Source organism: Somniosus microcephalus, unplaced genomic scaffold, assembly GCF_052327205.1.
Source record: "Somniosus microcephalus isolate GS21.2 unplaced genomic scaffold, FLI_Smic_1.0 unresolved_chr2, whole genome shotgun sequence".
Lineage (NCBI taxonomy): Eukaryota > Metazoa > Chordata > Chondrichthyes > Squaliformes > Somniosidae > Somniosus > Somniosus microcephalus.
In genome coordinates this window covers 40,137,593-40,153,611 of record NW_028225180.1, presented here as the reverse complement: position 1 = coordinate 40,153,611, position 16,019 = coordinate 40,137,593, and the positions used below count along the sequence as shown (strand labels likewise).

At 46.6% G+C, this 16,019-nt stretch overlaps 1 long non-coding RNA gene across 1 annotated transcript; it reads left to right on the top strand.

The window, feature by feature from the left end:
- The first annotated feature begins 929 nt into the window (after window positions 1-929).
- LOC147092546 (uncharacterized) lies at window positions 930-15,625 on the top strand. Its single transcript, XR_015075054.1, has 2 exons — window positions 930-1,105; window positions 7,414-15,625. It is a non-coding gene; the product is annotated as an uncharacterized LOC147092546 (long non-coding RNA).
- Window positions 15,626-16,019: the final 394 nt, after the last annotated feature.

Here is a 16,019-nt window from a genome sequence, read left to right as displayed (position 1 = left end):
GGGGTGTTTCAGCCCCAGAGAGCAGTGGTTCAGCCCCAGAGAGCAGTGGTTCAGCCCCAGAGAGGGGTGGTTCAGTTCCAGAGAGGGGTGGTTCAGATGCAGACAGGGGCCGTTCAGTCTGGGAGAGGGGTGGTTCAGTTGGAGAGAACGGGCGGTTCGGTTTTAATCAGTGTCGGTTCAGTCTGAGACAGGGGCATTTCAGTCTGAGAGAGGGGGTGGTTCAGCCTGAGAGAGGAGGCATTTCAGACTGAGAGAGGGGCAGTTCAGACTGAGAGAGGGGCGGTTCAGTCTGAGAGAGTGAGGGATTCACCAGTGCTGTGAGATAAGTCTCACTGTTATTACTGCAGAAGTGGGTCCAGTAACAGGTAAGACAGATTGACGGATTCACCAGTGCTGTGAGATAAGACTCACTGTTAATACTGCAGGAGTGAGTCCAGTACCAGCACTGACAGAGTGAGGGATTCACCAGTGCTGTGTGATAAGGCTCACTGTTAATACTGCAGGAGTGGGACCAGTACCAGCACTGACAGAGTGAGGTAATCACCAGTGCTGTGAGATAAGGCTCACTGTTAATACTGCAGGAGTGGGGCCAGTACCAGCACTGATGACGTAGGGTTTCTTAAGCGGTACATCAGGCGCAATGGGAGCTGCCCCGCCCCTCAGTCACGGCAGCCGCTATGGGCGGGGCTATAACGTCATCAGCGCGCTCCCGGGCTCGCGCTGAGGTTGTTTAACGGTCTCACAGTGTCACATCGGAGCCACGTGACCCCTAGCCGCCAGCGCCGCCCAACATATTGGGCGTGGCCCTGTGGTGTTCCGGGCTCTGATTGGTCTGCGCAGCAGTCAATCTACGAGTCACAGCCAACCGAAGAGACAGACTCAGTGATCGACATTAATTTGTTGCGCTTGCGCGCTGTGTGGCCGCAGTGCGCATGCTCGGTGCTGCTCCCAGTCCCCAGATGAAGCGCGGGCTCCTGTAAAACTCGGTTGAGGAAGAAATGGTCCCGGAGATAAAACGGCCGAGTTACGGGGGAGCCGATGGAAACCGGACTGAGGAGCGGCGGATGGAGCCGGATCAGAGACTGGGCGGGTGGCGATGGTGCGGGTGAGTGTGGGGATCAGAGAATCACAGACATTTACAGCTCAGAAGGAGGCTTGTCCGCGCCGGCCTGTCCGACAGAGAGCGATCCTCCCCAGTCCCACTTTCCAGCTCCTTCAGAACATCAGAAACAGGAGCAGGAGTGGGTGACACGGCCCTCGAGCCTGCTCCGACATTCAATCAGATCCTGGCTGATCATCGACCTCACTCCACTCTCCCGCCACATCTCTATATCCCTGGATTCCCCCAGAGTCCAAAAATCCACCTCTCTCAGCCTTGAATTTACCCAAAGACTCGGCACTCCCAGCCCTCTGGGCCAGAGAATTCCACAGATTGACAGCCTCTGAGTGAAGAAATTCCTCCTCATCTCAGTCTTAAATAGCCGACCCCTTATCCTGAGACTCTGCCCAGAGTTCTTGGCACTCCAGCCGGGGAAACAACCTCTCAGCATCTACCCTGTCAATCCCCTTCAGAATCCTGTATGTTTCAATGAGATCACCTCTGATTCTTCTAAACTCCAGAGAGTATCGGCCCATTCTACACAATCTCTCATCATAGGACAGCCCTCTCATCCCAGGAATTAATCTAGTGAACCTTCGCTGCACCACCTCCAAGGCAAGTATATCCTTCCTTAGATAAGGAGACCAAAACTGTGCACAGTTCTCCAGCTGTGGTCTCACCAAGGCCCTGTACAATTGTAGTAAGACTTCCTTAATCTTAAACTCCAACCCCCTTGCAATAAAGGACAACATGCCATTGCCTTCCTTATCGCTTGCTGTACCTGCATGCTAGCTTTCTGTGTTTCTTGCACAAGGACAACCAAATCTCTCAACACCAACATTTAAAAGTTTCTCGCCATTTAAAAAATATTCTGTTTCTCTATTCTTCCTACCAAAGTGAATAACCTCACATTTCCCTACATTATACTCCATCTGCCACCTTACTGCTCACTCACTCAGTCTATCTATATCCCTTTGCAGACTCTTTGTGTTCTTCTCACAGCTTACTGTCCCACTTAGCTTTGTATCATCAGCAAAGTTAGATACATTACACTTCGTCGCTTCATCTAGGTCATTAATATAGATTGTAAATAGCTGTAACCCCAACACTGATCCTTGCGGCACCCCACTAGTTATAGCCTGCCAACCTGAAAAAGATCTCTTTATCCCTACTCTCTGTTTTCTGTCCGTTAACCAATCCTCTATCCATGCTATTATGTTAACCCCAACCCCATGAGCCCTAATCTTGTGTAATAACCTTTTATATGGCACCTTATCGAATGCCTTATGGAAATCCAAATATACTACATCCACTGGATCCCCTTTATCTACCCTGCTAGTTACATCGTCAAAAAACTCTTAATAAAATGTCAAACATGATTTTCCTTTCAAAAAACCATGTTGACTCTGCCTAATGTTATGATTTTTCTAAGTGAGTTGATACCACTTCCTTAACAGTGGATTCCAGCATTTTCCCGATGACTGATGTCAGGCTAACTGGCCTGTAGTTCCCTGGTTTTTCTCTCGCTACTTTCTTGAATAGCGGTAATACATTTATCACCTTCCAATCCGCTGGGACCATTCCAGAATCTAGGGAATTTTGGAAGATCAAAACCGTTGCATCCACTATCACTTCAGCCACCTCTTTTAGAACCCTAGGATGTAGGCCATCCAGTCCAGGGGGCTCTCTCTGACCTTTCTCCCCAGTCCATCTCCAGGACCAGTGTGTATCTGAGTCAATGGGACTCTCTCTGACCTTTCTCCCCAGTAGGCCCATCTTGTCTGTGCCGGTCGACAAAGAGCTATCCACCCTGATCCCACTTTCCAGCACTTGGCTCGTTGCCTTGTAGGTTACGGCACTTCAAGTGCATGATCCAAGTACTTTTTAACTGTGATGAGGGTCTCTGTCTCTACCATCCATTCAGGCAGTGAGTTCCTGACCTCCACCACCCTCTGGGTGAAAAAAATTCTCCTCAAATCCCCTCTAATCCTTTGACCATCTGCTTTAACTCTATGCCCTCTGGTTATTGATGGACTGGGGAGAAAGTTCAGAGAGAGTCCCGTTGACTCAGATACACACTGGTCCTGTAGACAGTCCACAAATGTTACAAGGTAAGGCAGGAAATGGTGTGAATGAGACTGGGCGAGTCTGACCGCTGAACGCAATTATCCAGCATGAGGCCGTGCACTGGGATGTGAAGTGGGATCAGTTTCTGTCTCAACACAGTCACAATGAAGCTTGTGTGTGTTTTAGAGTAAAGGGGTTTGATCGAAGATGTGAGTCCAGTCTGGGGCAGAGCCCAGCAGACTGACGCGTGTCTGTTTATTAGGTGGGACTGAACTCACACCGTCACCATCAGATCTCAATGTTAAAATAGCTCAGATCTGGTGACAAATCAAAGGGAAAGATTGAACAGGGAAACTAATTATAGTCAATTTATTGAACACGATACAGAGACAAACCTCAGAGATCTACACAGCCTGTGACCAGCAGGTACAGAGTATTGTCAGACAGTGTATGTTGAGCACAGCTTCATTACCTTTGGGCATCCCCAGTGTTTAGTACTGGGGACGGTGAAAGACATTAAAAAGGCAGATACAAGAAATCCTGGCAGCCTAGAGAGAATAGAATATGCGACCAATGTCTGGCTGGCGAGGTTGAAACAGAAATGCATTTCCTCCTAAAATGCGAAAAATTCAACACATATTATTCAACAAGCTAAGCCAAACAACCCCAGATTTCAAGGAATTGGATGATCTGTCAAAATTGAGATTAGTCCTAGGAGAAGGAGACAGACCATACCTTGGGGCCAAATATGTAACAACATGTCACAACCTGAGGACTGTTTAAAATTAAGACTGTTTAAAATTAATATTGAACGTACCAAATGAAGTACAAAGATGTTTAAAATTAATATTGTTTAAAAGTAATATTGTATGTACCCAACAAATGTCAAATCGATTGACACCTACAGAATGTTAGAAAACTGTACCTTTTTGCAATGTAAGCTTTGGCAATATGGTTCTCTGTAAACTTTCATGCCAATAAAGCATTTGAATTGAATTGAATTGAATTGAATTGAAATGCCGGGTGAGTGTTTGCCTCCTGTTTCATTGGTCACAGACACACACAATACAGAAGTAGAACAACACCAGTCAAAGCAAGCAGGGAATGTGCTTCCAAAATCAAGGTCAGATACACAGCGAGCATCAGATTCCCAGTGTATTCTGAAATGGTGAGAACCCAAACCAAGTAAAACACAGAATATAGTCTGAAATGGGGATGAGTAAAAATATTAGAAATAAAAGCAGAAAATGCTGGAAACACTCAGCGGGTCAGGCAGTGTCTGTGGGGAGAGGAAGGTGGGGTTAATGTTTCAGATCCTGAACCTGTTCTCAGGAAAGGTCATTGACCTGAACCATTAACCCCACCGTCCCCTCCCCACAGACACTGCCTGACCCGCTGAGTGTTTCCAGCATTTTATAACTTTTTACAGATTTCCTGTATTTAGCTATTTTGTAATAAGATTAGAAGTTTGTTTTGATATTAGAAGAGATGTGTGTTTCCTCCCAGCTACAATGTCTGTTATATTCAGGGTGAGACTGCAATAAGTTCCTGTCCTTCCCCGGCCCCTCGCACAGCCCACCGGGCCCCTGCCTCCCAGTCCGATCCCCGGAGCACCCCCTTGGCATCTGAGTGTGACCAGGCTTTCCAAAGTAAGTGTTTCCTTGACCGTGCACCCTGCTGATGTGTGGAGATGTATGAAAAGTATCAACGAGCCTTGTCAGCGACAGGGATTCTCAGGTGAGCAGCACCTGTGGGATAGGTAGACAGGTAACATTAGCCATTGCCTTCGGTCCCCGCCATGAGCTGTGTTCTCTAGGCATCGACTCCGTCCCTCTCCCTGCCCACTGTCTGAGGCTGAATCAGACCCTTCGCAAACTTGCTGTCATATTATACCCTATGATCAGCATCCACCCGCATATCCGCTCCATCACCAAAACCACCTTCCTCCACCTCCGTAGCATTGCCGTCTCCACTCCTGCTCAGCTCCTCTGTTGCTGAAACCCACATCCCTGCCTTTGTTATCTCTAGACTAGACAAAGCACTGCTGGTCAGTCTCCCATCTCATGCCCTCCATAAGCTTGAACACAGCCCAAACTCGCACCAAGTCCCGTCCACCCATCACCCGTTTTCTTTCTGACCTACATTGGCTCTCGATCCGGCAACACCTCGCTTTAAAAATTCTCATCCTTGTTTTCAAATCCCTCCATGGCCTCGCCCCTCCCCAACTCTGTCACCTCCTCCAACCCTAAACCCTCGAGTTCTCTGCGATAGTTCAATTCTGGCCTCTTGCACACCCCCGATTTTAATCACCCCGCCATTGGTTCCCATGCCTTCTACTGCCCTAAAGTCTGGAATTCCCCCTCTCTCCTTTAAGATGCCCCTCAAAACCTACCTCTTTGACCAATCTTTTGTCACCTGTCCTACTATGTGGCTCGGTGTCAATTTTTGTTTGATGATGCTTCTGCAAAGTGCCTTGGAACACCTTATTACGTTAAAGGTATATAAATGAAAGCTGCTATTGTGGAGACCTGTAATCTTGCCTCATCAACCCGATAAGTCGGGTATTTGGCTATCGTATCCAGCCAGGATCTTTACTGCACGCCATGTCATTCGGAATCAGTCCCTGGATCCTGCAGATAATTTACAGCACAAATAGCTGGGGCTGCGGCGCTGGGTCGGAGGGGCTGCGGGGCTGGGGCAGGGCTGGGTCGGTCGGGGGCGGGGCTAAGTCGGTGGGCAGGTGGGAGGGTGCTGGTTTGGTGGGGTTTTGCTGTTTGGCTGTGTCAGTGGGGTGGATGAGCAAGATATAAGATCGTCACCAAGAAATCAAATAGGAATTCAGAAGAAACCTCTTTTGCCAGAGATTGGTGAGAATGTGGAACTCGCTACAACAGGGAATGGTTGAAGCGAAGGAGGTGAGGGTGGAGGAGGTGGGATACGGGTTTAAGAAGATGGTTAGCAGTGGAGAAGAGGAGCCAGTTTTTAGCTTTGCATTCCAGAATGATTCTGGAATAGTGAACAATTTTGGCAGATGACAGGAGGACCCGATGATGCTTTATGTGGTTCTGCCAGATCTGGCGGCAAATGGCTAAACCAGTTGTCCGCCATATCCGTTCACGAGGACAGAGAGCATGATGAATTGAGATGGAGGTTGAAATCACCGAGGATGAGAAGTCGCTCGGTGCAGGTGCTGAGGGAGGAAAGCTGTGAAGCTATCTCGGTGATAAAATTATAATGGTACTTGGGTGGGCAGGAGAGAACGAGAATTTTACATGTGAGGTGAGAGTTGTGGAATAAGGTGAGATGCTCAAAGGAGGAGAAAGTGGCGGAGGAGTAGGGGGACAGACCAAGGTGTGATTGGGTGATGAGACTGCCCATGGCGTCTGGGCGGGGCTAGTGGTGGAAGGTATAGCCAGGCGCGGAGGCTTCATTTAAGGGTAAGGTGTCATCACCCCTCAGCCAAGTTTTATCAGGGCCATGATGTCGATGCAGTCATCCACGATAAGCTCATGCATGTTATGGACCTTGTTCGCAGCATATTGGAGATTCTGGAGGGAGATGGGGAGATGTTCGGTGATGGCTGACCCACTGCCAGCGTCCACAGGGTCTGCGCTGGGAGCGGTGAGTTGGATGGGAAGGAGATTGACAAGATTAGCCCCCAGTGGGCTGGGCAGGAAGGTCGGCGAGAGATGGGAATAATACAGTTGGGGTTGCTGCTCGTGAGGAGGTAGCGACAAGTGTCACGTTGGGCCGTTCGGAGGATGCCAAGAGAGGCACAGAGGGAAGCTGTAGACTTATCTAAGAGAGCGCCAAGCCTGGGATGGCAGCAGGAGTGTAGGATGGTCGAAGAGTAATGAAGGGTTAGTGTAGGGATTTGGAAGGGCAGTGTATCTGAGAGAGGTGAGATGAAAGGAGGCATAATGACAGGAGAGAGTGATCAGGGAGGGATAAAGAGAAAAGGAAAAGGGGAGAAACAAGTGGCAATAGAAATGAGCTGCTCGGGTCCGCAGCGCCAGCCAACATGCACATGCAAGATCAGCGGGACTCACTGGATTTCAATGGGCAGCTGTCTGTGTCACACCTGATGTGGAGAGTTGATCGTAACACTCGGGAAATGCTCGATCCCGGAGCTAACAACTGGTGTTCCGATGGGGGAGGAGGGACTTGACATCATGCTTAACAAGGCAGCGTTCTCCTTCTCATTTTAATATTTCCATTCTACCCTCCTGTTAATATATTTATTACAGAGCATCAGAATCTGGGAACGCCTGTCAACACCATGGCTGAAGGTCCAGACTGGGAGGAAGATATTTTAACGATCAGGAGCCTGAGCATAGACGCAGGTAGGTTCGCAAAATACTTTAAAGTACAATTTCTGTCCCGACAGAAGGTCTAGATTTCGTGCCTGAACTTGCAGCTCACACAGGAAGAGGGAACAAGACAGGGGCTGAGTACAAAGAGGGAAGTGAGTGAACATCTAGGGTGGCATCACAGTCACAGGTGGAGGGAGCCCCTGAGTACTGGAACTATCCAATAGATGCCTGGTATTGAGGGCTGTAAGGTGGATGGAGACAGTGACTCAGAGGAGGGTCTTCCTGAGCAACAGTGTGAAACCAGGGAGCAGGGGGTCACCCAGTGGGGTGGGGGTGAGAGGCTGGTGGGGAACAACAATAGAATAGCGATAGTGGTGGGAGATTCTATAGTCAGGTGCACGGACAGAATCGTCTGCAGCCTTGAGCAGGTTTCGAATGGTAAGATGCCTCCCTGGTGCCAGGGAGAAGAGCATCCTGGAAAAGATGGGAACATCTCTGGGACGGGAAGGAGAGCAGAAATTACCCATGGTCGGAATCAGTTCCACGGATAGAAATACATTTATAGAGGGAATATTGAGACTGAGGCACTAGACTAAAGGCAAGGCCTCAAGGTGGTGATCTCTGGATTGTTATGCACTGGGTCGCTTAACGAGGGAAATATGAGGCAGGTCAATCTGAGATTGCTTGGCTGGAGCAGGAGGGAAGGGTTCACGTTCTTGGGGCACTAGAGTGAGTGCAGGGAGAAGGGACGGGTCGGCCGCAATCTGAACCCACCAACAACGGTTTTACAGAATAGGTGAATGGAGCAGTGGGAAGTATTAACTGATATGACTGTAGGGTGGAAATTATCCACATCTGAGACTGGAAAGCGGAATTAATAAAACTGTTGGAGCTGAAACAGAATATGTATGAAATGGTGAAAAATTATTAGCAGGAAAAAGGAAGGTTGTTTTCGAGTAGTGAGAGATGAAGTGACTTGGTGTTTAAAAAAAAAATGTAAAATAAAAAAGGGTGGACATTCCAAAGAATTGGATTTAGGATTGAATATCGTGCCTGTAAATGTACAAATCATTCCAAAGACATTTGGAAAGTTAGAAGTATGAGAGATGCGATTTAGTATCGATAGGACAGGGCCAGGGATTTCACTGGACTCAGAGGCATGTTCCTGGTCATAACATTTTCAGGAGAGAGAAAAAGAATTGTGAATGCCAGAATTAATAAAGGACAGCACTAGAAGAACAACAAAACACTTGGACATCGACAGCATCTTTAACATAGTAAAATGTCCCAAGGCGCTTCACAGGAGCGTTATCAAACACAATGTGACACCAAGCCACATAAAGAGATATTAGGGCAGGTGAACAAACACTTCTTCAAAGATATAAGTTTTAATGAGTGTCTCAGAGGATGAAAGAGAGGTTTTGAACACAAGGATGTTCCTGTGGCTATATTAAGGTAGAATCCACGCATTTTAAAAGAAAATAGTGAAAAGACACCATTACATATTTTGAATAATTTGTTCGAAAAAGGTGTCATGCCAGAGGACGAGCGGATGGATAACGATATACGTATATTTACGAAAGGAGATAGAACATATCTAGGACACTATAGACCAGTCAGCATAACATCAGTAGTAGGACAAATAATGGAATCTGTACTAAAAGAGAAAATAGAAAAACATCTAGAAACCAAAAATATAATAATGAATAGACAACATGATTTCAAATGCGAAAGTCTTGCTTGACCAGGTTCATTGAATTCTTTGAAGAGGGAACAGAGAGAGTAGACAGAGGTAATGTAGTAGATGTAAAATATCTAGATTTCTAAAACTTCTTTGATAAGATACTGATGTAATAAAACTCACTATGCACTTGGTTTGAGCATAAAGCAAGGCCTTAATCAACATGTTTAAGAACATGGAGGTCTAGTTGTACTTCACTAGTTCCTTGTCTTACAAACCATCACTGGCAAGCTGGGGCCGACGCCTGAGTATTTATACTCCTTGGACGGTGCCACCAGCTGGCCATCCAGCGTTATTTCACGAGTAGTTTCTTGATGAATGATGAGATTTATAACATTCTTCCTGCCTAAAAGATTTGGAAGTCCGACGACTTCCTCTTAGCAGATCAGGCGGACCACGAATATCCACAGTCTCTTAGATTTTTGTTTATGGCTAGAAGGCACGTCTCCCCAGACCATGTCTTGGTCCCTGGGCCGCTTGATCCATACCAATGGATCGACAGGGCCCGTGTTGCTCTGATTGAACTGAGGGAGGCTGGGGAGATCGTGACTCCAGGTGTGGGGCCCCACAGGTGCAGAACTGGCTTCACCCTGTTGGATAGCCGTGGATTGACCAGCGTCCTGGCCTCGGGTGCCCATCCCATGGGGAGCGCTCGGCTCCCCGAGTGGATCTGGTGGAGCAGCTGGCAGATCTCTCGATGCCCCAGGTAGGGTGTCATCTTCGGGGGAGCGCAGAGTGTCGGCATCATCCCCGTGGGTCCCTCTATTGGTTGGGTCCGTGGAACCAGCCAGACAGGGAGCCAGATCCCAGAGCAAAACGGTGGACTCCCGGCCATCCGGGTACCACACGTGCGCGTACGTGGGGGTTGACATCGTGAGTTCTACCTCGTCAACGACAGGATTGGTTTTAGATGATCGGACGAATCTTTGGACCAGCATTGGGCCGGGAGCTGCCAACCATGATGGTAGAGACGTCCCATGGGTGGAGCGATGCTGGAAGCTGAAGAATCGCTCGTGAGATGTGACATGGTAGATGTAGAAAGGAGAGACCTGATGGAATGTAACACATCAGGGAGCATAGTTTCCCACTGCTGGTCTGGTAGTTTGCGTGACCTCAGCGCAAGACGAACAGCATTCCAAATGATAGGATTGTATCTCTCAACCTGTCCATTACCGATGGGATGGTACAGTTTCGTTTTACTTGTGGTGAATCCCCATTGGGAGAGAGAACTTTTGAGTTTGCTTGACATGAAGGAGGGACCCTGATCAGAGTGGATGAAATTGGGTGTACCGCAAAGGGAAAAGACTTGATCAAGGCATTTGATCGCTTTAGAAGTAAGCATATTGGGACAGGGGAAAGCAAAGGGAAAGCGTGAATATTCGTCCACCATAGTCAGTAAGTAGACGTTTCGTGTTGAGGAGGGCAATGGCCCTTTAAAGTCAATGCTGAGTCGCTGCATAGCGTGTATGAGCGAGCCATCCGATGGACGGCAGAATTAAGGTTTTAATTCCGCACAAATTCTACAGGAGGAGCATGTTCTTTACACACCTTCTGTAGAAAATGGGAGATTTTAGGATGGCATAAGTCAGTATGAAGATCCGCCAGAGTCGAAGTTGACATTCTCTTTGCCGGGTCGATAATGTATGGTGTATCCAAAGGTGGCCAATTCCATCGTCCAGAGTTGTATTTTGTTATTCTTGCGTTTCCGGCTATCCAGCATAAAGGCCACAGAGCACTGATTGGTTATAAGTGTGAAATGATGACAAGCGAGAAAATGACTCCATTTACGTACCACTTCGATGATGGCTGTAGCCTCCTTCTCGACAGGAGGATAATGGAGCTCGCTACCCTGCAAAGTTCTGGACAGAAATGCAACGGGCCGACCACCTTGATTCAAGGTAGCAGAGATCGCCACATCCGATGCATCACACTCGACCACGAAAGGAAGATTTTCATCAATGGAATGAAGTGTGGCTTTTTCCTGTTGTCGCTTGAGGAGGTTGAAAACTGAAATAGCCTCTAATGGAAATGACTTTGCATGAAGCAGGGGCTGGATCTTGTCTGAGAAGTACGGTATCCATTTTTCATAATAGGCAAACATGCCGAGTGCCTGACGAAGAGAGCCGAGATTCGTAGGTGGAGGGAGCTCCTGAAGTGGATGAAGTTGCTCCGGATCCAGTTTGATGACACCATTGCCCACCCAGTAGCCAAGGATGTTGACTGATGGTACTGATTTCACAGATTTGGACTCATTTAAGTTTAAGGTGTGATGACGGAGAACGTCAAAAAATTTCTGGAGGTTGGCATCATGCTCCTTCTGGTCATGACCAGCAATGGTGATATTATCCAGATATGGAAAAGTGTCCGTTAAGTTCTCCTGTTTGACTAGGCTACCCATTGCCCGTTCAAAGACGGCCACCCCATTGGTGACCCCAAATGGAAGGCAACAAAACTAAAGCCGACCATTGGCCTCCAACACCGTATACTGCTTGTCAGAGTCTTTTAACAGTACTTGATGATACACGCTCTTTAAATCGAAGGTTGAAAATACCTTGTAGTTAGCAAGGTTATTGACCATGTCATCGATATATGGTAGTGGGTAGGCATGCAGGTCGGTATACTGGTTAACAGTTTGCGAGTAATCGATGCAAAGACATTTCTTGTGTTGCTTCAGAGGATTTTTGACAATGATGACTTGAGCCCGCCAGGAAGATGAACATGGCTCAATGATACCGTCAGCTAGAAGGCGAGAGATTTCTGCCTCGATAAAGGATCGATCATTTTGGCTGAAACATTGTGATTAAGTGACTATGGGTTTACATCGGGGGGAAAGATTGGCAAACAAGGAGGGCTCGTCGAGCGAAGCCGCCGAAAGTGCACAAAACAGTACTTTGGAAATAGTAAGCTCCGGCTTTGACCCTCTAAATTCGAAAGTGAGTCTTTTGTGTTGTTTCTGGAGTCCTGTCCCAGGAGCACATCACTTTATAGATTCTTCAGCACCTCGAGTCGGGTGGAGAAATAAGTTCGGCCATTGAGAATAAGGTCGAGAAGACAAAAGCTAGAAGAATTGGTAGTCAGTGTCGTCGGAGCCATTGCAATTTCCCTGTCTGAGGGGTAAATACGCAGTTTTAACTTACTGACAGCCCGCTCACTAATGAAGCTGTCGGAGCTGCATGAGTCGATTAGTGCACTCAAAATGTGCCCATTTACCGAAACCTTCATAGCTGCATGGGACAGGCTTTGGGGAAAAACAGCTGTGATGGGAGGAGGGGCAGTTTTACACTTGACAGCTGTAACCTTCGTAGTGGTTCTTGGGGGAGGAGCAGTTTTATAGATTGCAGCTGTGACCTTAGTAGTGGTTCATGGGGGAGGAGCAGTTGTATAGACAGTAGCTGCAAAACTAACAGGAGCTCTCGACCGGTATACCTTAGAAAAGTGGCCTTTCTTACTAACAGCGGCTCTTAACTGGCATACCTTAGAAAAGTGACCTTTCTTGCTGCAATGATTGCAGGTCGTGTTATGAGCAGGACAAAATTTCCTATAATGGAACGCACCTCCACATAAGAAACACTTCCTTCCAGATTGCTAAGATGCCACTAGGTTTCTAGGCTAGGCTTGTCATCAGCCGGGTTGGAGTCATCATCCGTGAGGGCTTCCTCCCGAGGCCTATCGAAAGAGTCACTGAAAGTGATAGCAGCAGCCCGTGCACGTGGTGAAAGATAGGTGTCTGCATTCCTCTTTGTTAAGTCCAGAGAGCATGCCTGGTCTTAGGCAACCTGTAACTTGAGGGTTTTATTCTCCAACAGTCGCTGATGTATGAAGGAAGACGCAATCCAATTAATAAAGGAATCACGAATTAACTCCTCCTGGTACTGCTCAGCTGTAACAGCTTTAAGATTACAATCATTGCTGAACCTGCGAAGTTTCTGAGAATTCGTCAAGTGATTCCCAGGGGTGTTGTCGAGTTGTGGCCAGTAGATGCCGAGCAAAAATTTCATTTGGGGGCTTGACATACAGCTGCTGTAGTATTTGGATAGCGGCGTCATAGTCTACACAGTCTTCGATATAATCAAACACATGAGGGGATACGTAATTAGCAAGTATCACTAATTTATCAGGAGCATTTTCACCACACGCCCTGAGGAAGTTGCTGAAAGTACGATACCAGTGTTTCCATACCTTAGCAGCTGTAAGTGAATTCGGGTCCAGGTCGAGACGGGCGGGTCTGAGTAGTTTCTCCATGATGGATCGATTACTTGTCTGAGTTCCCTTCTATGGTTCGAGTCGTAGCTGGCTGTTCCTGAAATCACCCAAAGCGTGGAGTCGATATCTAGTTGATTAAATTGATTTAATAAAACTCACTAAGCACTTGGTTTGATCATAAAGCAAGGTTTTAATCAACTTGTTTCAGAACATGGAGGTCTAGTTGTACTTCACTAGTTCCATGTCTCACAAAATGTCCCTGGAAAGCTGGGGCCGACACTCGAGTATTTATACTCCTTGGACGGCGCCGCCAGCTGGCCGTCCAGCGTTATTTCACGAGAAGTTTCTTGATGAATGATGAGATTTATAACAGGTACCACATAATAAACTTGTGTAAGGTGAGAGCATAAGGATTCGGGGAACAGGTAGCAGAATGGATAGCTAGGTGGCTGCATGAAATCGGAGTAGGGGTAAAAGGTAGCTATTCAGAGTGGCAGAAAGTGGGTAGTGGTATTCCACATGGATCAGTGCTGGGACCATTGTTGATCACAATTTGTATTGGTCCTGAAATTCGGTTCTCTACGGGTGTGTGCGCGATGTGTTTTCACCCATAGGGACAACAGTAGTGCTGGTTTCACGCATGCACTGCGCATATGTTGGAAACCGGAACTTCCGTTCAAAGGAGAAAGGTCTTCCCATGTCAAATGCCTGCACCAGATAGGCAGCGCGTACGGCTGCAACTTTTGTTTATTCCAGCAGTGCATCTGTCCAGGTAAGTCTGAAACAGCTGTGCCTGGAAAAACAGGCGCAAGGCCGCCTGCTTTTAACAAGGTAAGAGGTAAAGAAAGTAAAAGTGAAATTTTTTTTCCACAGATTTATCGTTTTAAAATACTTAAAGAAATGTAAGTTTATTTTTAGCCCCGTTAAAAACTTTAATTTTTTTTCAAAAATGTAAAAAAAAAATTAAATAGCTAATTTATGTAATTTATAGTCATTTAAAAAATGTGATTTTTAATTTTTTTTAAAAATTTATTTGATGTTTTGGGGCTGATCTCTATTTATAGATTGGACAGGTCTTCCTGTCAAACCTATGAATGGAGATTCCCTGCTCTGATTGGCTCCCCATGGCCCACGTGATCCCAGGGACTCTGCGATCTAGCTGCGCCCCGGGGATACGCGGGCCCTGCACACTGGCAGTTTGGGGAGGCACAGCAACGGAATTCTATGCCGGCTCAGAGCATTACGGTTGGCACGGTTCATTTGCGCCGGTCGGGGGCTTACACCCGCGGGAAGCCTCCGACCTGAATTTCTGGGCCATCAATAATTTAGAGTTTGGAATCAAAAACACAATTTCTCAATTTGTGGACAACATCAAATTGGGAGGGATGGTCACTATTGAGGAGGACTGCAATAAATTACAGGAAGACATTGGCCCAGAAATTAGGGTCGGGGGCTTGCCGCGGGTGCAAGCCCCCGATATGCACTTACCTAGCGCGCCGGCCGTTGTGCTCTCGGCATGCGTGGAATTCCGTTTTATTGAGGAGCACTCCCGGGCAGCATCTGATGTCACGCCGCCCATGAGTGCAGCCTGCACGGAGCGTCCAGCGTGGAGTGTAAGGGAGACACGCCCTGTGAGGTCGCATTAGCATAGGACACGCCCCCAACCTTTTTCACAAGCTCCAAAGCCTGGTAAGTTGGTTCTTTGTATTTTTATGAATCTTTTGGTAACTTTTATAAACTTCTAAATACTTTTACATGAATTGGAAGAATCTTGAACTGTTTTAACGAGATTTGAAGCAATTTAAAGAGTTTTAAAAGCCCTGAAAGCATTTTTTTCATTCATTTTATTTAAGTAGCAAATTATATTTGTGACTGAAAGTATATGTAACCTTTTCGTTTAAAAAGTGCAGCATGTAGTCAGTTTGTAAAAAATGTCAACTTTTATTTTAACAAAAATATTGTTACAACAGCTGTTTGAAATTTAGCACATAGCTAGTTTCCATCTTGAATGCCTTTATTGCACTAAGAAACCAAAAAGTTACTTTAAACTGTTTACAAAGTTTTTTCCAAACTATTCATGTTTACGAATCTTTGAAAAGTAGAATATAGCGAGTTAACATTTAAAAGTCATAAACTATCTACATCAAAACTGAACCTCAAAAGTCTTTGATGTGGCAATAAAAGTACACTGTTTCACTTTAACATGCGTCTGCTCCTTTCTTTGCCTTGCTGGGGGAGGGGGATATTACGTCCGTGAATGATTGAGACACGGACAGCAGGAGTGGAACAAAATAAGTCTTTACTGATGGAAGTCAATCGTGAAACTGAAACAACAGAGGCTCACTAGCGCCCTTTATACAGGGGTGGTCACTGCCAGTTATGCAGTCTGAGACCAGTTATTCTCTTAAAGGTACATACACAACAATTCCTCCCCTTTTAGATAAACAGTACATAACATTCATTTAACAACTAAATGATAACTAATTACAATCTCAATTACTGTTGCTAGATACATTGGTTAAGTTTAAGCAATTATAAGTTCAGTCTTTGAGGAGCCTTCCTGATTCTGTCTGGATAACGCCTCTTTGGGGTATCA